The sequence below is a fragment of the Megachile rotundata genome, chromosome 4 (genome assembly GCF_050947335.1).
Source record: "Megachile rotundata isolate GNS110a chromosome 4, iyMegRotu1, whole genome shotgun sequence".
Taxonomy (NCBI): Eukaryota; Metazoa; Arthropoda; class Insecta; order Hymenoptera; family Megachilidae; genus Megachile; species Megachile rotundata.
The window spans coordinates 20900849-20924689 of NC_134986.1; the positions used below are offsets into that span (position 1 = coordinate 20900849).

The 23841-nt window shown below is 41.7% G+C and overlaps 1 protein-coding gene and 1 long non-coding RNA gene across 4 annotated transcripts in view; one reads left to right on the forward strand and one right to left on the reverse strand.

Moving 5' to 3' along the window:
- Positions 1 to 589: 589 nt before the first annotated feature.
- Positions 590 to 5720, reverse strand: LOC143264331 (uncharacterized). Its single transcript, XR_013038018.1, has 3 exons — positions 5479 to 5720; positions 5337 to 5393; positions 590 to 938 (listed from the first exon to the last, which is right to left on the reverse strand). It is a non-coding gene; the product is annotated as an uncharacterized LOC143264331 (long non-coding RNA).
- Positions 5721 to 5874: 154 nt separating this feature from the next.
- The window catches only part of LOC100876776 (receptor-type guanylate cyclase Gyc76C), a 76454-nt gene continuing 58487 nt past the window's right edge, over positions 5875 to 23841 (forward strand). For 2 of the 3 annotated variants that reach the window (XM_076531095.1, XM_012292724.2), the window contains exons 1-2: positions 5876 to 6340; positions 20157 to 20276. The gene's annotated coding sequence lies outside the window, so the exon portion shown is untranslated. Of the gene's footprint in view, positions 6341 to 20156; positions 20277 to 23841 lie in introns of all 3 variants that reach the window. The other variant, XM_076531096.1, reaches the window with a different exon arrangement.

Genomic DNA, 23841 nt, shown 5'->3' on the forward strand with positions numbered 1-23841 from the left:
CGTTGAACGATCGGCATACCGTCGACGTTCCATTCCATTTCAACTCGTGACAGTACTGTTACGTTTATTTATAACGAACGCACGGGGTCGCGCGCGTCCCGATCGCGAAAACTATAACTAAAGCCGTTAGTGGCTCGACGGCTAACTAAACTCTTCATTACTTTAATTTGCACGTCTAGTTACGTGCGTGTTCGAGACACGTGATCGCTCGCGGTACGCCGCGTTCGGTTCGAGCCACTCCGGTGCGAAACACTCGTGCAAATACGAGAATGACTTCTGAATTTATTGCGCAATTTACTATTCGAAGCCTTTTGCAAACTCCTGTTCGAGAAGAAAATTTATCGTCGCTTTTTCGATCGACATTGAAAAGTTTCTCGCGTAAAACATTTCCACGAGGAAAACCGTTTAACTCGGTGATTTTCATGACTCCTCGAGAAATTTCTCGTAATCCTTTTATGATGAAAGAAGGTAAATAAAAAGACGAAATAAAGGTAAATAGAAAAATTGTGAGAAACGAGGGATTGAATAGGAAGATGTTAAAAAATCGAACACCCTGTATAACGAGGCGACTCTTATATACAGAATGGGGTACCATCTTATTTACGGTGAAGTGGTTGCCGGCCAACTTAGAGGAGCGGCCATCATTCAATCAAGCCGGACAATTTAAACAGCCTGATTCACGCAGCGAAATCATTTAATATTTGACGTCAAGCACGATTATCGTATAACGGTGCGTAATGGCCGATTGTTTATACAGGTTGCAAGCGGCGCCGCAATTTTCAAATGGTGTATCTGCCTCCTGAGAACGATGTTGTTGAACATCCTCGGTCGAAGCAATGTTGCAAAATGATCCGTCGTTAGCGGCAGACACGAGTGACGAGTACAATTACTCTTCTCGGCCAGTTGTTGCTAATGGTCGAGGCCGCGTGGAAGAAAAGCTGAAGATAAAGAAAAAAAAAGTAACTCTAGCTTCTGGTTCGCTTCCCCGCTGCTTTTTCATTCATGCAAATCCATCCCCGTCGTAATTCCCGCTAATTCCGCTCTCTCCCGTATCAGCCGGACCTCGTGTTTTAATATTAATCGCGGCTCCGTGTGGCCGTTGTGTTCGTTTAGCGAGTTCGAGTTGAAACGCGTACACGGCCTCTCTAGAGCGTACTTTTATTGGGCTCTCCTTCTGCCAGCCGCGTGTCTATTTATAGAGTCGGAATTATCTTCATCCGCCGTAGAACAATGCGTACAGAGCGGTAAAAATCGTCGATACAGGAATGTTAATCTGTGCGGTTCATCGTCGTCAAACGTGATGACAAGGAGTGGCTCGATCGCTTGCAAATTATCTTAACGCGTTTGCAATCGGTTACGAACAGATTACCCGGACGATGTAACCGAAATATTTTCATTTTTATTGTGGTTACTGCGAGGTAAGGAATGAAATATAGGAATAGCATGTTATGGACGCGTGGCAATCGTGTGTAAATAGAGGGTGTGAAGGTAGAGTAAACGCATGTGGAGATGTGAAAATATATTGCACTGCAAGGACCTGTGTAAGTTCAACCCGCGAAAATACAGGAAGAGAAATATCGTGTAGGAATATATATGATAGACATATGTGGAAACGTGTGATAGGGTCGCGTAAAAACTCAATGCTTAATAGGGATGCGTCAGTAGAAATGCAACATAGAGGGTGCGTAGAACTCCCACGCGTATAAATACAAAGCACGAGGATAGGGTTATGTATAAATCCCACACGTCAAAATACGAGGGACGCGTGAAAATCCAACGTGTAAAAATAGGAACGTGTGGAAGTTCAACGCGTAAAAATAGCGACGTGTGAAAATTTAGTGCGTAAAAATAGGGACGTGTAGAAATTCAGCTTGTAGAAATAGGGACGTGTAGAAATCCTAAGCGTGGGAATACGACGCGTGGATGAAGGGACGTGTGGAAATTTAATGCGTTGAAATAGGGATGCGTGGAAGTCAGTACGTAGGAAAGGGACGCGTGTACATTTAACGTGTGGAAATAGGGATGCGTGGAAATCAAACTTGTCGAATCAGGGCCGTGTCGAAATCGCAAGCGTGGAAATACGACGCGTAGATGGAGGGATACGTGGAAATAGGCATGTGTGGAAGTCAATGTGTAGGAATAGGGACGCGTGGAAACTTAACGTGTGGAAATGGGGATGCGTGGAAATTGAACTTGCAGAATTAGGGATGTGTGGAAATCGCAAGCGTGGGAATACGACACGCAGAAATAGGAACGTGTGGAAATTCAATGCGTAGAAATAGGGATGTGTGGAAATCAATGCATAGGAATAGGGGCGCGAGGAAATTTCACGTGTGGAAATGGAGATGCGTGGAAATTAAACTTGTAGAATTAAGGACGCGTAGAAATCTCAAGCGTGGAAATACGATGCATAGAAATAGGGACGTCTGGAAATTCAATGCGCGGAAACAGGAATGCGTGGAAATTTAACGCGTGGAAATAGGAATGCATGGAAATCCAACTTGTAAAAATAAATTACATGTATAAATCCCAAGTGTGCAAGTACTATACATGCATAAGTATACAACTCCCAACCACACACGACAAATATGTCGCAATACAAAAAACAAATTCCCAAATCAATCACTAAAAAAAAGTAGTGATCGAAAGTAAAATTTTTCAGCGAAAACAATGTGACAGTGAAATGAAAAATAAGAGGAATCGAGATGTAAGTTTTCTCGTTGCATCTTGCCATAACGCTCGCACCTGCGGCACAAACGACCTGTTGTGTCCACGCACGCACGCGGTTACTTTACATAAGATATGCGCGAGCTTAGACCGAGCTGAAAATAAACTCGTCGTCGCGATTCGACGCGTTCGATCGTGACGCTACGCTCGTTGTCATTTAGCCTGATTTCCATCGACACGATTCGCGAGTCGCCAACCGGCTCGCTCGAATGCTTCGCGTGCCTTTTTCGCGACGTATCTCTTCCCTATGATCGCGAAATTGTATCCAACATCGGCGCAGAGCTATCGGAAGGAATTCAAATCCTCCTATCTTCGATTTCTCCTGCGCTGATACGACAATTTATTGCTAGATAATCTGATGTGTGCACTATACGTCAATCGTTTTAACAATTACGTATGTTAACAGCGCACTCCGCATCGTCATTCAGAAAGTTCTGTGCTTAAATTACGCAGCGTATTCCGTGATACTTTGATTCTTATCGCATTAATGCAACGGATCGATTAGTAATCCGATGGGAACGGTAAATCTGAGGTAAACGATTCCACTCGAAAAATGAGGGAATTACAAAAGCAAATTTTAGCTGAAGGCGAATCAGAGAGCAATGTAACCCCTCGAGATCGATCTATGGAAATAAGCGTAAATAACAAGTGGATTTTCCTGCTTCGCTAATGTACTCGTACCGTCGATTCGAGTCGACAATTCGATCGGCCGTCTATTTTCGATAAGGTGCCAAGGATGAGCACCGATAGACTTATTAACTCGATCAAACCAGATCAACGCCATTAAGCAAAGAAGCAAAGTAAATGACGTGGAAAAGAAAGAATTTCTCCCGCGACGGAAAACACCGTGTATTACACGCTCCGTGCACGTTACATATATCGTGCAACAAGAAGCGACGAGTGTTGACACTCACGGGGAAAAAGATAAGATAGCAACTGTTTTAGCAGCCAATCGCCGCTTCTGTGCGTGGCCGTCTACGTCACTGTTGCTAACTGTGGTTGTGTACACACGAACAGAGCGTAGTAAATTCGTGTTTCTGCTTTTCTCGATACGATTCGTCCGTTGTGAACGCGACGGCGCGTGGTCCGCGTGGAAAAATCACGCTCGCGGAATTCGCAGTGAAAACCGGCAGCTTTCCATGGAAGAAATTTGAGAGCAGAAAGTGCAACGCTGGAAAATTTATAAGAGAGGTACAAACGTTGCTGAGAGATTTATAGAATGCGATGAAATCGGACGCTAGAAAGGAAGTCCTTTGCGAGGAAAGACTTTCTTCGAATATATTTTAGGTGCTACTGACATACAAAGTCGAGCTTTGTTATACAATGCCGCTTGGCCATACAACGCGTTATATCATACTTTATCTTACTACGAAGAGTCATACAAACAATATACAAGTTACACTGTATTCTTGTTACAACTCATTATAATTACGTGTCGTTGATATACAATACAGTCAAACATGTCATCGTTAAAACGCGTTGTAGATACAATCTGACGTTGACAGAAAACGTTGTAGTCATCGTTATAAAGAGTTGTAACGTGTCATTACAACGTGTGTTTACATTGTACCGCTGTACAACGAACATATCCTTCAACGCATCGTACAACACCCTGCTTATTCATATCCATAGACAAGTGTTATGATTTATCGTCAAATAAAAACGTAACTAGTTAGTAGTTGGTTTCTATTAAAAATATTTGAATATAGGAATTTTGATTTCGCCTTTATTGTTGACTATAACTTCGACACGTGACGATTTGCATTATCATTCGCATTTGCAAGGAGGTGCACGTGCATTAGTAACGTATGTGCATAATAAAGGCATTCACGTATTACCACGCTATTACATCCTACATTAACCGCGGATAATCGTGCGTTAGCATTATTGCCGGTGAAGTTTCCACGGGTAAATGTATAACAGCAATTCGTCGAACGTTGTAACGGTTAATTATCTATGTTGAAACGATGGTATTTTTACTTGGAGCATTAAAGGGAAAAGGATGATAAAATGGTGTATGTAAGTGTACGCATTCCTCTCTGATAAAACAGCTTTCACTATCAATCGCGGTTACAGTACGCAACGAGAGACCAAAGTGTTGGTAGAAATAAGTAAATACGACTAGATCTGTTAAATTTAACTCGTAAACAAGATCCCATCTAGCAATCTACGGACTTGCAAACAATTGGAGTGTAAACGACGTCTTCGACGCGTTATTTCTCGTGCTTCGTCCCGTTTTTCCGTGTCGATATTTTAAAACATTGATTTCCAAGCCTGTCTCGAGATGCGTTCGTTAGAATAATGTTAACTCAATAGACGAAAGTGGTATGCAAGAATTTTAAATGCGCAATTTGTACACCTGCTGATCTTAGATCCATCAATGTTATTTCAATGGGAAAAGGAAGACTTAAACGCGTAAAAATGCAGAATGCTAAGAGGAATGTGATAACCGCGTGGTCGCGATAAGCCAAGAAACTTTTGGCTTTCTAAAAATATCTTCAACTTATCCCGACCGCGAACCGATGACGAAACCTCCTTCTGTATTTCTTGTCATTGCCCGACGCTGTTTACAATACAATTTATTCGACCCATTACGTTACTTTACTTACCGATCTCTCACGCGACGATTCTGCCACACTTCCCTCCATTTCCGCCATATTTAAAAGCTGTAATAAAAACATCTTTCTTAAAAATATATAAATTTCAGAATTTCTAGGATCTACTGTTTGACAATTCTGTCATGACACACACCTATATTCCTAGGACAACGAACAATTCATCCTCCGATTCGATATCATTTTGACAGGAAATTAATTAGAAACGCAAACTGTTTCGAACTGTTTGAAGCGTTTAATCGGTGGTTGATCGAGTCTCCTCTCAGCTTCGATAATGTACTGACAGCAAACGCGATGTACACTGTGAGGATAATTGAACCGTAAGCAGGAAGCAGATGTACACTTCGATCGACACTAAATTTCCATCGATTCTGACAGAAGAAAGAAAAATCGTTGCGAAGTTTTTCGAAGATATCCGTACATGGCCGATTTCGATCGAAGCGCCGCTCGGGTGGCTCCACCTACTGGGCATGCGCAGACACTAGGCCCCCGCGGAGTCATGTGTTCGCTCAGTGTATTGCGGCCTCTGCTTGCGTACGGTCGTTTGTAAAGTGGCGATAGTCGTGCTATCGCTGTGGCGCGTTTCAATCTTCGTAAAACCGAGCCCGCGTTGAGTCGACGATCGTGTACCGCGCGTAAATAAATCGTCGAGTGGTGTTGATCGTGCGTTCCTGGCCGCGCAGTGCACGTACTCGTCCCGAGTAAACAGGAAAAAGAAAAGAACAACGACACGGGACACTCGGTTAAATCGAAGTGCGTCTCGTTCGCGCCAGTAAAGGCGTCCTTCCGCGTTCTCTCGTGCACGAGTCGCGGTTCGTCGCGCGAGTGAGTGATATTTGATTTCCGACGAGCAGTGCCCCGGAGAGGAGGGAAATAGCTGTTTAAGTGAAGTTCCTCGACTTTTTCGCGATCGGTCAGCGAGAGATCCGCGGGGATGACGAGGTAGCCCCCCATCCGAGGGATTGGATTACCATGCTGGACACGGCCACGAGTCACAGGTAACAGAGAACCGTGTGCGCCCCGTGTAAAGACTCCCCACTCGTCCTCATCTTTTCTTCTCTCCTCTTCTTTCGTTGCTTTCTTCTCCGATTCGTTCGCTTACTCCATTTCGCCGAGCCGTGTCGGTCGACACACCGTGCGTCTCCCTTTCTCGTAAGAGAACCGGCGGGAATAGTTGTACGAGCGGATAGTACGGGATACAGTAACCATTCGATAGACCAGGCTTTCCCGAACTTTCGTACAGAGGGAACTTTTCGTGACTATAGTTCTAATTCAAACTTTCGATAAGTTCTATCGAAAAGTTTCAAGGTCCCCGAAAAGTTTATCGGTGTAGAGACCCGTGCTTTGCGAATCTCTGCGTTAGAGCAAACGATTGGACATCCGCCAGTCGTACGGAGAAAATTCCTTTGACGAAAATTCCTGGATGTCACTCGACGATGTACACGCGAGCGTAGCGATGGGTGAACGAAGAAGATATACGTTAATGGTGGGACGTGTTTGCCGCGGCGGAAAGGTCGATTCTTCGGCGATAAGAAGGGCGCGTGTCAAATCTCTTACGTATGCGCATGAACAACACTAAAGCCGGAGAGATAGCGCGCGCGAAAGCCGACGATTCGAGTAAAGTGCATCGCGGTGGCGGTTCACGATGTTCCAGTAGAAGTTTTCGTCGCGTGACGAACGCCTTGTGATGGAAATCTCGAATATCTTTGTGCGCTTGGTCCCCCGTCGTGTATTTCCGGAACAACGTGCGTCGTTGACGTTGTTTGCTTTTTCGTTCGGGCGCGAATACGCGATTAAACGATGCTAAGTGGAATTAACTGTATTGATTCGTAATTCATTTCTTTTCACGTATAACCATGAGCAAATTTTCCCTGAAATATTTTGAAAAATATTGGTAATTATGTGTGTACCTTTACGTTACCTATACGTCGCCTTTACGTTACTGCTACATTATTAAAAATAGTTTACGATTAGATGTTAAAAGATTAGAGAAAGTTGGATTTCGAGAATATGAAATAATTGTCGCTATCGAGCGTCGTATTTTCGTCGCTTGGCTCTGATACACAAATCTCTGACGTACGTATAAAAGCAAACGGAGTGAAGCTGGTACGACGATGCCTCGATCCCGAGAAATTACTAGAGCGACAACGTCTGTTGTATCGCGCCAGGGTCCACCGTATTCTAACCATTAACCGTTTACTTAACGAGCAGATAAGAGAGCGCAGGGGAAAATTTCCATCGTCGCTTTCCGCGTTGGATTCTTGCTACTTCTTCATTCTTCTTTTGGAGCACTGTCTCCCTCGATGTCATATTTCTCGTTCCACGAAGAAAATCAATTTTTTCCTCCGATTCACGCGTGCCACAACGTGTCTACTATTACGAGTAGGTTTACGTCTGTTGTCGCCACAAATTGGCTGAGTCATTCTTGATACTTTTGTGTTCGCGACAGGAAATTTCGTTCGATTTCTTATTTCTGTTTGTGTACGGTTTTAGAGAGTTATTCCACGGGAGTCAACGCGAACGTAAACAGTGCAAATTGTACTTCCATGCTGGATTTGTTCTATAAGTTGAGTTACAGTGTAATAATAGTAGGTTGCATGATTTTGAGTTCGAATAAAAATTTAGTAGAGGTGTAATGAATTTATCATTTGGGAGGTTGATTTAAAAATCGGTAGAACACGCTCCATTACCGTAACAAGCGAATAATCGTTACATAACTATAAAATTATACCGTTATTGACGATAATGACAACAGAGGTTTTCTCTGTTAAAACCCGGTTAAACATTATCGAATTTTTAGGAGTCAAACGTATTATCTTTCGAAAATTCCGAGTTATTACGATAGTAAGAAAAATAGAAGGTTGTAATACCGTATTCATGAGTTACACCATAAGATTTTGAGAAAATTATTACGTGACACATACATCACAGATTTCTATTCGTTAATTACGTGCAAATAATATTGAAAATAATACGGAAAGAGAAGTTTGCAAATTGTAAAGATTTCTCATCGAAATAAGATTAATTTTTTGAATTTATATTCGAGGCTGTTAATGACAAGCTCGAAGATCGAAAATAGATTGATTATCGATTCCCCCTCGATCGATAAGTACACCTCGGTCGTTCTCGTTTGACCAGTTGTTTTACCATAGACGCACGAACAAAGAAAAAAGAAAAATGATTGGATGCAAAGTAGTAAAGCAAATTGTTAGTTACGTTGAATCGTGAGATTTCTTCTCGCGTTAGAGCAGCATCGTGGACGTTCGTAATTCGAGAAAATAAAATTCGCTCGAGCTACGGAGCAAAGGTTGCCACGATAAATATTGTCCAGGAGAGATGCTTCGCCGTTGTCGACGACCAAACAATAGCTTTTCATCGTGCTCCGTTCAAAAGTGACTCGGTGGAACGACCGTACCAGAGACGTTTAATGAACTTAATTATTCCGAACGTCGATGCTTAACCCCTTTGTTGACCGCTATACCACTGTTAAGTTGCAACATTGTTAGCTCTCGAACAGGTGGTACATTGTTAACATCCGATATTTCCTCCCCTTTTTATTTAAACTAAACTTATAAGACTTACGAATAATCTTTTCTCGAAGAGACTTTTATTTTCTATACATTCCCAATTATTTGTATATTCAAAATTTACGAAACGTACGAATATTCAAATTATTCGAAATAGGAATTTCATCAGCACAGATTCCGAAATATTAAAAATTTTAAGCCGTGATTTGCATTATGGCGTGAATATCAGGAACGTAAGATTTCGCGAAGCTAACGTTATATTTTTTCCACCGCAGTAATTTGCATAGAAATAAAGCGATCTCGGTAGATTAAAAAGCGAGACGAAGAAAAATAGGACGCGTGTCGCTAGAGACGGCGAAATGAATCGAGAAGAAAAACAGAGTCGTAGCGAGGAGGATTACAAGAGGGAGCAACACCTGTAAAAAGGCTATTTAACAGCTTTATTAAAGCTGACGCTCTATCTCGCGAAGAAACCGCTCGTATTTATGCGTTGTATATCTCTGTATCTTTCAATTTTGTTGTTGTCGGTGATACTCCGGTGGTACGCACACTTAGCCAATATTTTATAATGGACCCACCGATAAAAATGCCACTTGTCGAGTCGCGACTGTTTTGCATAATTTCAGTTCAGGCTACACGCGCGTAAATTGCGCACACGACCAATAAATCTCGAGGGAAACCGCTACGCTTCGGCTACGTCCTTTCTTTTCTTTTTCTCTCCTTCGATAAGCTATCTGGCCTACCACTAACACACACGCCTCTATGATCTACGATACATCTAATGACAATTAATGCGAGCGATTTAATACTTTTCCAATATACTTATTTCATAGCAAACTCTACCTTGTATGCGTTTTCCTTCGCTACGATTTATAATCATAATTGTTTATCGAACCGTAGCGGTGTGTTTTATTGCGTAAACAGATTAAGGATGTTCCTCTTTAATTCATCGCACTACTCTTTTTCTCTAATAATATTAATGCGAATATTTTTTTTAATATTTTATGCGGGATACAGATTTTAGATTGTACGTTTATCTAACGATAAGTATTTCGATGCATTGGCAAGCTTCCATGTAATGTAGCAAACGTTGGAGCCATAATTTCAGTCGTTTTCAGTCAGTTTCGTTTGAGATATTGGATAATAACGGTGTTTACGTATAACAGAGTTAACTACAAAATGTGCCGGAAATACTCTGTGTTTATTCGACAATAAAAATGTAGTAATCTTTTTAATAGTAATTTTAGATGCTCGATATATTGAAGAGTCTCCTTGCTTTAACGATTGAATGTGATTATTGAAATTATACTTGTGTTTATCATAAAATTATATACTTTCATGTTTTACTCGTTTATTCAATAAATATTTTTATTCTGTATTTTCATTTTTAACTTGGAGTTTCATTTTAATCTTGATACATTATCTGATCATTTTTACACTACTTCAGTTATATTCATATTATATTTATAGGAACGAATATATTAAATATTCTTGTTACTGACATTCGTTATCTGATCATTTTTACACTACATCAATTATATTCATATGAGCGAATATATTAATTATTCTTGATACTGAAATTCGTTATCTGATCATTTTGACATACTTCAATTTATTATTGAATATATTAATTATAATAATATATTAGAACATCCGCATGTATGTAGAACATATATGCCCTTCCAAATGATATAAGACATCGAGAAAGGCAGATTTCTAGAATTCGAAAATGCCACCTGAGTCTAATAGTCAACGTGTATCAGAGATAGGCTCGATTAGTCAGCATGACCAGTATACGAGCAACGTATCGAATCTCGTAGCGGGATCGATTAACCAGGTGGATAGATAACGAGTACAAATCTCGAAGAGGCTTAGACGGCCACGATACGGCAACTATCAAACTTGCTTTCCAATTAATCAGTCAAGTTAAGCATTGGCCGTGCTTAATGGTCGTAATTAGCCCTACATGCTTCGCGCGAGCACTGAAATTACACGATTGACCCGTGCCAGCCTGCTTCGGGGGAAATTAATCAAACGTTGGATGACTTAAGAGATCGTGATCGCCACGGTTTTTGCGAATCTCCTTTTCACGGAAACCACACGTTTCGCCTGTGGAGACACGGTTACTTCGAAAGTTTGATTAGCGCTTCTCTAGTACTTGCTATATTTAGCTCGCGTTGTTGGACTTTCGATTAGTACTTATTGGCAATCTTTCACGATCGAGCTTTCGCTTCGTTACTCGTGTGTTTACGATTCGTGTAAAAACTGGCTAAGCTTTTTATTGCTTAATCTTTATGGATCTTTGTACAGGGATAACGATCGTGATCGAAACGATAAGACTCCAAAGCGTAATCGTGTCACTTTTGATTTGACGAGCATGTTTTTCAAATTTCATTCTTTTTATCAAAATTTGAACTTTAGCAGTTACGTATGATTTGTTTGTATAATACGATAGTGAAATTTCGTGTAAAAAATTTTAACATTCTTTATGGTTTCTGTAATAATAATTTTTGGTTGGTTCTTCAAAGTAAACGACTTAAAATAGCGGAAACTTTCAGGATGACCCGATAGTATTTTATCATTATCAAACAACGAGGCGCGTTATGCAACACCGTATATTCACTTAATATTCGCACGTTTCGTTTACTCTGTTTCAACGTGGCACAGGTATACATTCGCAAACGTCAGGTTCTCATCGTAATCTCGGCACGTTTCCTTCGTTGACGAAATTTATACAAAATGCATGGAACATCGTATTCGCTCCTTTCGCTACGAAGAACGTACACTGAGGTATTAATCGATAAGGAGATTCGACGCACGAAATACTCAAATATTAATATAGATATTAATATCGAAATTCATATATACCTTTGTACGTTAAACTTTCGCGATAAAAATGTAAACTAAATTATTATTATACAAAATTAAATAAGTGCTCTTTTATTGTGCCTTTTGCTCGAATTATACCAAGAAGGGTAATAAATGGGAAAGAGTGTAATAATTTTCTTTGCACAACGAAATTTTGAATACATTTGTACAATAAACTTTTATGATAAAAATAAAAGATAAATTATTACGATAAAAATTAAATAAATACTCTTTTATTGTGCCTAGTACCTTTTGCTCGAATTATACCAGAAAAGGTAATAAATAAGAAGAGTGTAATAAACATAATTTTCTTTGCACAACGTACTTTTATGATAAAAATTAAATAAGTGATATTTGACTCTTTTATTGTTCCATGCCCCTCTTGCTCGACTTACACCAGAGAATGTAATAAATAAAGAAGAGTAACAAAAATAATTTTCATTGCACGACAAAATTTCCGAAAATCGTCTAATTAAATTGCCAGATTAAAGAATGCGGAATACGCATTCATACTCAGAAAAAGAAAACAATAGGGAAAAATCGTGATGCGATTAATAAATATCGTCGGTTCAGCGTCGCCCGGCAACTTTTCAATATTATAACGAGCCACGGTGTCTTTAATTTTCAGTTGGGCGGCTTGCGTGATCTGAAGAATATCAAAGAGCGTTTTACAGCGTGCAAGGGTGGTTGAGTAATGACTAACGAGTAATGCGCCGACATAAGTAAGCATTAAGTAACGAGTGCCACTCACACGTGCGCAGCCAGCCCAATGGTACACTTAGCTGTGCAACGAGATTACGACTACGGTTGTCTCGGTTGATCATGATGTTCCTTTCATTCAGGCCCCCGATTAACGATCTGCAGATGTATTTAACGAGTCTAAAAGCGGCACTGTGGTTTACCGAGTTGCTCTTCACCCGTTCCAATCTAGAAAACCGTTCTGATGAATCTTCCTGCTTTTGTCACCTGTCATCGAATTTAATTCCTTCTAAGGAATCTGGGATTCCTTACATCTCTATATTTCTACATTCCAATTGTATCTCCAGATCTTTGTATCCCCAGATGTCTACATTCATCTCTATCCCTAAATTCCTGAACCCTTATATTTATAGATCCTTAGGTCTTATATTTCCGGTTCTATACACATTCTCTATATTTCTAGATCCTTATATTTCTGGATCTCTGGCTCCCAATACGTCCACAACCGTATATTTCCAGTTCTTTGTACACCCAGGTCTCCAGGTTTCTACATTCCCAAATCGAGAGACCCTATCTCATGTCCCAATATGATCCCTGCATTTTCAGGTCTCTATAACCTCAGATACAAAGATCTTTATGTATTTGTACATTACATCCCTCTATCTGTACATCAGTATACATGTATACAGTTATGTATGTTCAGATAGGGGTTGCTCAAAATTGAATAAAACAGTGTACCTAAAAATTAGTTCGTCTGACAATATAACGCGTTAACATTGGACCCACACGTGATCTCGAAATGGGAGGGCAAGATCAGCCCCCGAGGCAAATCCGGTCGCAACCCTGCGGGTCGGGGTTGTTTTGTCCGAGTACAAAAAGAGAGATCTTGGAGTAAAGGAAGAGGCAAAGGCAAAGTGGGAAGATCGGTGGTATCGGCGGCGATCGCCTCGCTAGCCTGGAAATCCAGTTACTCCAGAAGGGAGGCCCGAGACAATGCGCGGAGTGCTCGCCGCGCGATGCCGCCTCGGGAGAGCTGGTTGGGCGAGCACGACGAAAATAACTCCACCAGGAGAATATTACGGCACTTTACAATGAGGAGAGACCAATGAAAAGAGAAGGACAAGCGAGAAAAACAGAGACGCAACGCGGAGGAACAGAGACATATGGGTGAAAAAGAAGAGAGAGGAGAATCACGTGCATGTGGTGCACGCGTGTGTGTAGTGCATACGCGATAAGGAGCGACGAGGAAGAGGCCGAGAGAGGAGAGGAGAGAATCGACTCATGGCGAACCATTCGAAACGAGCGACCGCCGGTCGTCTTCTTTTGGTCCGTGACGCGATTGGCCGATCGGCCAATGACTGGTTCTCTCCGCGATGGGCAACGCGCGGTGCCCCTCCTCGCCGATGAAGTGCACTCGCGACTCGTGTACAGTGCACTTCATTGACGGCCGCAAAACTGGTCCATCGCGCGGCATAAAACTCCGTTAGAACCAGTTCCCTGCTAACCGGGCTTAACCCCTTGCCCGTGCTACTCCTCGGCTAAGGGCTTTCGTCGAGGACATTCGGTAGGACCGCAGGAACTCTCGTCAGCCGATCATCCCGGCTCGTTAACGTCCTTTTCTAACCTCTTTACTCGCCTCATCTTATGTCTACATTTTCGCAATTTTGTAATCGTATCGCAGTCTTATGATATTCTCTAACCGCGTTACGCGGGCTCTTCAAATTTCTAAGCACTTCTGTGGGCCCTGAGGTTCACCCAAAAGAGGGCTCTAAATTTCTAAACCTGTTCTTCCTCGAATTTCTAAACATGTTTTATGGAGGTTCCTCAAATTTCTAAGCTTATACTTCCTAAACTAACAGTAATATTTCTAAACTTGTCAGGACTCCTTCAAACTAAACGTAGTTTATGGAGGTTTCTTAAATATGTATGCACGTTATACGGGGCTTTCCCCACATTTCCAACCGCGTTAACCCTTGCCTACAATTTCCTCTTGCGTCATTCACTGCTACCTAATTATTCCTGCAACGTGAAGGCAACTGAAGAAAGTTAAATAGTTAGGTACATCATTCAGCAATGCCTGAATATGCAGATTACTATCAGAACACAAAATCACAATGAAAATACGAGTCTATCGCATCTGAATGTCAGGAGTGTGATATTATCACAAGTTAAATGAAAACCTTGCCATTCCGGAATCACCCAAAATTGCCTATCATCCCTAAATCTCCGTCAACCCAAAGACCATTAGAGTTCGTATTCGACACGGAGATCAAAGATCGTCTAATTGCTATTGGGCCATAAATCGCGGCCGTGACGTTTGAATGGTGTTCGCGTATCGTTTTTAGGATCCTCCGGGTCCCATCTAGTTCGAATTTCCAGACTGGTAGCGTGGCACAATACTCTTGATCCGTAATCGCGTACCGCGGTGAAACACGCTTTTCTTCTTCCCTTTCACGTACACCATTTAACTTGCACGAGTACCGGGAAATCCTGATGCTGCCAGTATGTCTGCCAGCGCGATCGGCAACGATCCGAGCGTTCACGGAATCGTACGAGCGATTCCGATTCCGATTCCGAGTTTGTTAAGAGCGCGCGCGAGGCCAGTCCCATAATACCGTAAACGTCGATTACGCAATGATGTAATATAATAATGGATATTGTCCTGGCAATGGAGATTCCAACAGATAGAGTTTCTTATTGCTTCAGTGAAACACGGTCACAATTGATACTTGACGGGAGACGAACGTCAGTCATGCTGCGCGTGCTCTTTGATTTCTAGACTCCTTTTTATTCTCTCTGTCCTATGCATTCATTATTTTTTTTGTTAATCAGAATAATAGAGCAGTGATGCGTTCTGCGTTCTTTTCTTTATATCGTTATGTCACGCATAAATAGTTAACCCTTTCGAAAGTCAAGGTATATTGGCTGTATCGTGTGCTGTTGCTACATTGTAGTTATTTGCAAGGCAAAGTAGTACGTAACTCGATTTAAATTAAATAATTTTCCATATTAACGTTTGGATCGCTTTCAAATTTAAGATCATCCGAAGGTTACGTTGCGAGAGGTCGTTGAATTCTTGACGGTATAATTCCACGAGCTCAAAAATACCAATCGAAGAAATCAAAGTATCGGGAAGAAATTTGTTACTATTCAAATATGTGATACATTTAGAGAATAAACTCTGAAGAGTTTTAATACTTTCATGACTCGAGACTATATTACTCGACTGTTCTGGTTGTCGTGTCTAATAGAAAAATGTTCCCTTATAATAGCAGTAAAATTATAGCAATTGTTTCGAGGCAATTGTAGAGCTGACGCGGCATCAGCAGGGTTAATATTCGTCGGTGATTTAAAAAGTAAAAACGTAACCGATAGAGAAGGCTCGCGGTTTGTCCAGATCTCGTAAAGATATGCTTATTCAGCCTAATGGTAGGTTGTCGACATGGACACGCCTCTATCAAAGTCGTCGGTATCTACAAAAGAGGCTCTTCAACATTCTTTCCGTTGCCAGCAGCGTGTTCTATGGCTGACGAGCAATCTTCTCTCCCTCGGGTAGGTTGAAACGAAAGAGGACGGGACGCACCACCAGCAGCGAGCACCTCTAATATTTCACGGAAGCCAGGTACCCACCGTGGTCGATGTTATCGACTTTGCGGTGCCGAGGGTACCGATTTTAACAGATACTTTTTGCTACGCCTCGGTCTGGCGTTAAAATAAACACCGTGTGGAAGAAGCGGAGTAAAAAGGCCGGGAGAATAACGACGACCGAGCGGTGGGAGATCATGAACGAGAAGGAAATGGCAGAAGAAGAGAGTGGCAAAAAGGATGAAAAATCTAGAGGAAAAAAGGAAGAGGAAGAGACGACGAAGAAAAGTGGCCAACCGGCTGGCCGCAACGAACTTGAAGTAAACCAAACCTACCGGTCCTACCGCTCGAGATACCACTACCAACTACCGAACTATTACCTATACCAACTCTATATAGTCGTCTCGTAAATTATGTACTTTCAAATAGAGTGCTTTTATTGTACGGAATATTGAAAATCGATAAACTGTTATTGTTTTGGTCCGTTGGCTATTCCACGTGGATAACTCGTGACAAGTTGCCACGTCGAGCATTCAATGTTGATTCGACGATAACGATTGCGTGCACGGTTCAACACGACTCAACACTTCCTCGATACGTTGTCGACTCAACGCTTCTAATTTGACACGCCCCCAATTGCCCACGGTTCCAACCCAACGCGCTGACGACTCAACGCTCTCGACACGGTACGCTTCCTATTCGGCACGCTTTTGACTTAATATGCTCCCAATTCGCCACCCAGCCAATTTGACACGCCTCCGACTCGATGTGTCCCCGATTCGACACGCCTCCGACTCGATTTGCCCCCATTTCGCTCGCTTCCAACTCGATGTGACCCAACTTCGGCGCGTTACCGGCTCGACACGTTTCCAATTCGACGCGATTTCGGTCCGACACGCCCTCAATTCAACGCATTCCCGATTCGAGGCGCTCCCGACTTTGTACTTTACAAATTTGACACGCCCCCGAGTCGACACGCCCCTAATTCCGCACGATTCCAGGTCAAAACGCCCCTCAATCGACTCAATGTTCACTCAAAATATTCCTGATTCGACACAGACCCGTTCGATAGCGTAATTCGACATTCTGCTGAGTCGATACGCCTAGAATGCGACACGCCCTGAATTCAACACATTTCGAATTCGACACGCCCCAAATTTGACGTGTCCCCAAATTGATACGCCTCTAATGTAGTACGTTTGAGCTCAGAACGTCCCTCGATCGACTCAAAATATTCGTAATTTGAACCAGTCCCCCTCGACACGCCTCTAACTCAACGCGGTGCCAATTCGACACGCCCACAATGCAACACGCCCTCAATTTAACATATTCCCATTCCATACGCTTAAAATTTAAGGCCCCGATACTCCCTTAACTTTGTATGATCCGAACTCAGAATTGACTTCGTATCTGCTCAAAATATTTCTAATTCGAACCAGTCCCACTGGACACGCCCCCAATTCGCCACGCTGCCGAATCAATACGCCTCCAATTGGACACGCTGCCGAATCAATACGCCTCCAATTGGACACGCTCTGAGGTACATCCCCAATTCGCCACGCCCCCATTTCGATTCGATACATCCGTTGAACCGGTTACATACAAAGTTCATCGTAATCTCGTGCACGAGTAGAAGAAAATCGTCCCGCATCACAGAGCCAAGCCTCCACTTACTACATAAGTGGTAGACCTACCCCAGAAGTGATCCGAGTAGTATCTTATCCGCTGTATCTCGTAGTATGTGCCAGGAATAGCGAAATTACCGTAGGCTTTCTACCTTTCACAGCTATGTGGGTGTTCTTCGCTTGTCCGGCGACAATGCTCGACTCGGTACAGCCTCCGAAGCGTGGTAACGAAAATTGTTACGCTTCCTCCGGCAGGTTGCATCGAAAGAGAGAGGAGGCTCGGAATCGAGATCCGCAGCCGAGGGTCCGATGGCTGGCCACTCTTAACGAGCCTCACGAAGAAAACGCTCGGATGCCTTTGAACGTCCTGTCGGTACAGAACTAAGGAGGAGGTACGAACTTCCCCGGTTCGAACAAAGGAGAACCGCGTTAAGAATATAGCAGTCTAAGAGCTGGACCTTGCTCTATTAGCTCTAGGCTGAGGTTGCACGACTTGGGTCCAGTTTTTGCTGGACCTTGACTCAGAACAGAAGGTTGCGCTAAGGATGCAGTTTGCTGCGGTCTCCTTCTTCATTGTGCTCCAAATTCTTGTTCCGCCTTCATCCTTTTAACCCGTTAAGTTATTTCACAGTTTTTGCATCTGTATTTATGCTGCGCTATTTCACCTCACACTTTCAGTTCTTGTCGGCGGTTGGAAGCTGTTTTTTGGGCCGTTTTAGGTACAGTTGATAGTTAATCAATCACTGGTTGTTGCAAGATGCATGTTTTTGGATAGGGACAGGTTTCGGGTAAGATTGGTTTAAGGGATGAAGTATATGAATTAGGCAAATTCTTGGATCTCCAAGCTTTGTAGCTCTCAAATTCTATAAATGTTCACAAGTTCTCAATTTGAAATGTTCTCAGTTCTCAAATGTTGAACCGTCTGAAATTTTTGAAATCTGATATGGCAGTTATTTTCCTGGCGGTAGCTGAAAGGGTTGTCAGGTATCGGATGGGTTAATTGTTGTTGCAGATCGAAATACATAGTTGTAACCTGTAATCGAGACGAATGAAGTTGTTACCGCGTCGTCGTGGAGCGGAAATCCAGGTAATCTCGTTGATCCGCGTGTAAATCAAAGATGCAATCGAGCGGCGCGAGTTTTTCTCAGGGCCGCGTGGCGACGCAGCTGCTGCCGGTGTAATTAATACACGATCTTCTCGATCGCGGTGTTACGTAAATCACTACAGAATGAGTGACAGAGAGGAGGTTAAGGAAAGAAAAAAAGGAGCATCGGGGAAAAATGAAATTGAAAACGAGCCAACTGCTCGATCGAGTAGGAGTCCGGGTGTTCGCGTGGATCGATCGATTAAAATCGTCGGCGTGCCAACAGGTGACATAATCTGGTTTGCCAGCGGGCCGCTCGATTAGAAATCCGTGAGTGTCGCCTTAATTGACGCGATTACATTTGCCCGTAACGTCAACGGCACTTTTTTACGAAAACCCTAATTTGCTATCATTAAATCAGAAAAGTGTAGGCTACTATTAACTGCTGTAAAAAGTGGAAATTTCAAAGGTGTTTTGAAATAAATAAATAGAGAGATATAATCTAATGACTTCGGAGTCTTCATTAGCCCAAGACTAATCAAGGGTGATCAACAGTCCGCTTTTTGCACCTTGTTGTCTATCGATTCGAGGAAGCACAAATAGTACAGTTCGATACTAGGAAATACCTGATGCTTTTAGACAACTTTCGACGCTTTTTACACCTCGCGTGTGGCGAGAAACGCGATTGGAATTCTTTTTTTTCTTCCCTCTTACGTTCAACCAAATAGTCGTTTGTTTATCGTTCGATAACTTCACGAAGGTTTTACGATCCTTTTAGTTCACTTGCCGGTTAATTAACGAATATTTCGAACTATAATTAAGAAGTTATCGTATCGGTTTTCTCTTATAACGTGGCTCTACTTAATTAACTCATCTTCTTTATGACAACTCCATTATCACTGGCTTATCGATGATGACTGGAAGTTATTAAATGATCATTTGAAGCTCAGGGGTAGAATAAGTCTAACGACCTGACTCGGTAACCTCTTCAGGTGCGGATGTAGAAAATTTGCAAATAATTAGTACTTGTAATTTCGCTTTAATTTATAGATCTAGTTCGATGTATCTGTACTTTGATATTCAACATTACTACACAGTAGCTTAACCCCTTGTTGTATGATTAGTTATAAATTTATACAGAAAATTAAAATATTTTTACTACTCTGTATTCAGCAGTCTTTGCCCATAGAAATTATAATTGGATTTAAACTTCAAATTGAAATGTATTTAATAGTCAAATAAGAGGTATCTAACCGTAAGTGCGTCACGAGTCTGATTCGTCAAAGTACTACAAGGGGTTGAATAAATGAATTGAACGAGTAATTGAATAAATGAATTATGTATTACAATAAACTTGAATCGTAACAATTTTACAATCACACCTAGTAATAATTCAGTAAAAATAATTCAGTAATTTTAATTTCAGGTGGCTGTCAGAAGTCGAGGCTGAAAGCGTGAAGAGTGTAGATTGGCAGCAGCATGCTGGCAATATAGCGTTCAAACATCAACGATCTTCTCCGTAAAGTTACTCTGCCATGTTGCTTAGGTAAGATCAACACAGATTGTGGACAAGCGTGGGTCATTTTTGCGGACACTGGATTTTCCGCTCGTCTATTTCTCCGGTATCTCGACGCGAAGACGAAGAGGGTGTTGGCCGTTTGAATCGTTGCAATTACAGAGAGAGCGGCGCGCGATTTAATATCGCGGCGAGAAACGACACTGCGGCAGATATTCTAAATACGTGTTATCGTTTGTTGGCGTACTATTTTAATGCGTTATCTCGGTTCACGTCCGCCATGGAACCGCAAACACGCCCGTTCTTCGTTGTCCGCGTGCTGCACTCGAGCTTTAAAGCTCGACTTAGCGTCCTGTGTTTTGCCAACGTATGCAACAGATACGCGACCGTTCCTTCCGTAAATTATCCAACCGATTCTACGCAATTTCCTCTTTCGACTATCGCTTTCCAATTTTCGTATTGTATTTTGCTCTTGCTACTGTAAAATCTTTCACTTTCTTGGGAAACGATTGACTGTTTTGATTTTTTTATTCTGGACTGATTCTTTGTGGACACGTCCTATGTAGGGGATCTTTGTGGACGTGTATGTAGGAGATGCTATTAGAGATATTCAAGATGTAACAAGATATATATGTAAAATAACAATCATCAATATTTAGAATGTTCATGTTTCCTTTAAAATTTAATAATACAAGAGTGTATTTATAATATGACACTATTATATATAAAATAAGAGAAGTAATCGCCAACGTATAGCAACATCTCACTGACACACATGAAAATGTCTAATCTTGTTGACATCGACAGCCTCAAAACGAACTACTCACAAAATCACACTAGCCTCCAAAATTTTCGACGTATTTCCTACCCATTTCAGTCCAAATACCATCATTTTTAACGAAAGATTGAACAGTAATAGAATTACTAGCAGCTCACACAGGAAATAGAAGCTAATCGCGCGTAAATACGATCGGACGAAAAACGATCGATCAGAATGACGTCTCGTCTGAATAAGCCTGTAGAATTCGAGATGACGGTGATTCAACCGCTTCTTCTTTTACCATGAATGGTATTGCATTGTTCCGGGCTTCCGTGTAATGCACGCACACAGCTGTACACCAGAATTCTAGAGAATCGGCTATCGTATGTTTTCCCTGCGTGCATACAATGTTCGTGACTGGTTTTATCGCCTTCGGGCCCTTCGTACCTCGTCGCACCAACTCGAAGGCGGTGGTCATTTGCGGCGATCGCGCGAAAACACGCGTTATAACGCGCGCGATTTTGCGTCATGGCTTTCCACGCAATCGAATCGCTCGGCGATACTTGGAATAGTATATTTAGGCTGCGGAAGCGGACCGATTATTTTAATTCTGCTGACTCTTTGCTTTGATTAACGTTGTGTACATTGGTGTAGAGAGGATTTGGGAGAGTTGGGTTAGGATTGGATTTTGGAGAGTTAGGTTGGGACTAGATTTTAGAGAATTAGATTCAAAATTTCCACGTTTCCAAATCTTCATGTTTGCAAATGTTCACGTCTCCAAATCCTCACATGCCCACATCCCTGTGTCTTCAAACACACATCTCTAAATTTCTAGGTTCCCAGATTATCATGGTCCTCAATTCTTACATCCCTAAATCTCCACGTATCTAAATTCTAACACTCTCAAATCCCTATCACCCCAAATTCAACGCGTTCCCTAATACCTATCTCTCCAAGTCCCTACGTCCCCAAGTTCGCACATTCCCAAATCTCCACATGATCCCAAATCTTTATCATCCCAAATCCTCACATGTTACCAAGTTGCTATCTCCCCAAATCCCTAACTCTCCAAATCTCTACGTCCCCAAATTCCCACATTCCCAAATCTCCACATGTTCCCAAATCCTCATATGTTCCCAAGTTGCTACGTCCCCAAATTCCCACATTCTCAAATCTCTATCACCCCAAATCCTCATATGTTCCTAAGTTGCTACGTCCCCAAATCCCTACGACCCCAAACTCCCACAGTCCCAAATCTCCACATGTCTCCAAATCCTCCTATGTTCCTAAATTGCTTACTTGACTATAAAAACCACTGTTTTGCCTGTTATGCATTCACCGATAAAGCAAGGAGATCTGGTCCACCGCAGATAAAAATCCTAGTTACGCCAATGGTCACATGGCGTATCGTCACGATTACGCAATAACGATATCGCGATAGCTTAATAGTTTAAATACTGTCCAAGTTGCAAGGTTTGACACGCGATATTTTTAGCCAGACTAGCAAGGAAAAACGTGGATTCCGACTCTTAGAAAAACATAGCAAGGTTATTTGGATATCAGAAAAGCGATTCATGGGCGAAGCACCTTTCTAAAGGAAAAACTGTTACTAGTCATTCTTTATAACAGAATAGCTTCTGATTAAAACGATCTCGAATGAATGAAATTTAATTGTAACAACTTTGATGCAACTAGGTGTCTAACCGGAAACTTTTGGTGTGATTCTAGTTGACGATTAACACATATTTCAGGTGATAATTACAAGAAGCCTTTGCGAATCGATAACACGACCAAGAATTTATCGAGCCGCTTTGAAGATTTCGATGCAATTACAAGTTCAATCGTAAAATTTCGTATCAAATCCACGATAGCGGTAATTATCGACTCGTTAGGTGTTCGATGAATATTCCTCGCGATAATCACAGAAACGTTAAACCTACTGGGTGGAATAGCGATAGCAACGGTAAGTAGAAATTTATCGAAACGCGTCGAGAATTTCGGAGCGGAGACCATTCCAAGCTGAAATTTTTATACTAATTCCGTTTAATAACGATTAGATCCCGCTTTTTGCGGTCGCTAACGATTGGTAGATACTCTGGCCAATAATTATAGGGAGTTTAAACCTTCTCGAATGGATCGTAATGATAACGATATTCATTGAACCACTTTGAAGATTTCAAACGCAAATGCAACTTCGCTCGTAAAATTTCATCGCTCCACTTCGTAGTGCCTCGATCCTGCTTTTACGGGACTGTTGCCTCGTTAGGTGATCGATAGATATCCTAACGATTTCTGAAGTCGTCAATTTTATTTAGGAAACGGTGATGAATATGAATTCGTAGAAAATGAATATTTTGGATGGTCATATTATCTAAATACTCTGAAAGGAAATTCTTGAATTTTACTTGAGGTTGACTTGATTTAAAAATGACTTACAGCTACGTTCGCAATTATTGAGATCCATATTACGACGTCGACGTAATATCTACATTCATCTCATCCAATACATATTTTTATCCATGATCTGCATTCAATCACTCTATTCACCTTCTGCTACGATGAGTCTATTACAAATCGATCTTTACATAAAAGTTGAATCACGTTTAATTAAAGTGCTCTCAAACTGAACCGTCTTGAGAATCAAGTCCTGTCGATCCATGGAAAATATAAATTCTGTTGAAATTTCAAAAGAAGGATAGTCAGTCTAATAAAGTCAGACGTCAAATCAAGAAGAGTCGATCTAACAAAGATGTGGATTGCGGCAAAATACAACAAAATGCAACAAATTGTTATACATGTGCTGTGTGAATACGGGTGGGGAAACAGTGCGTGGCG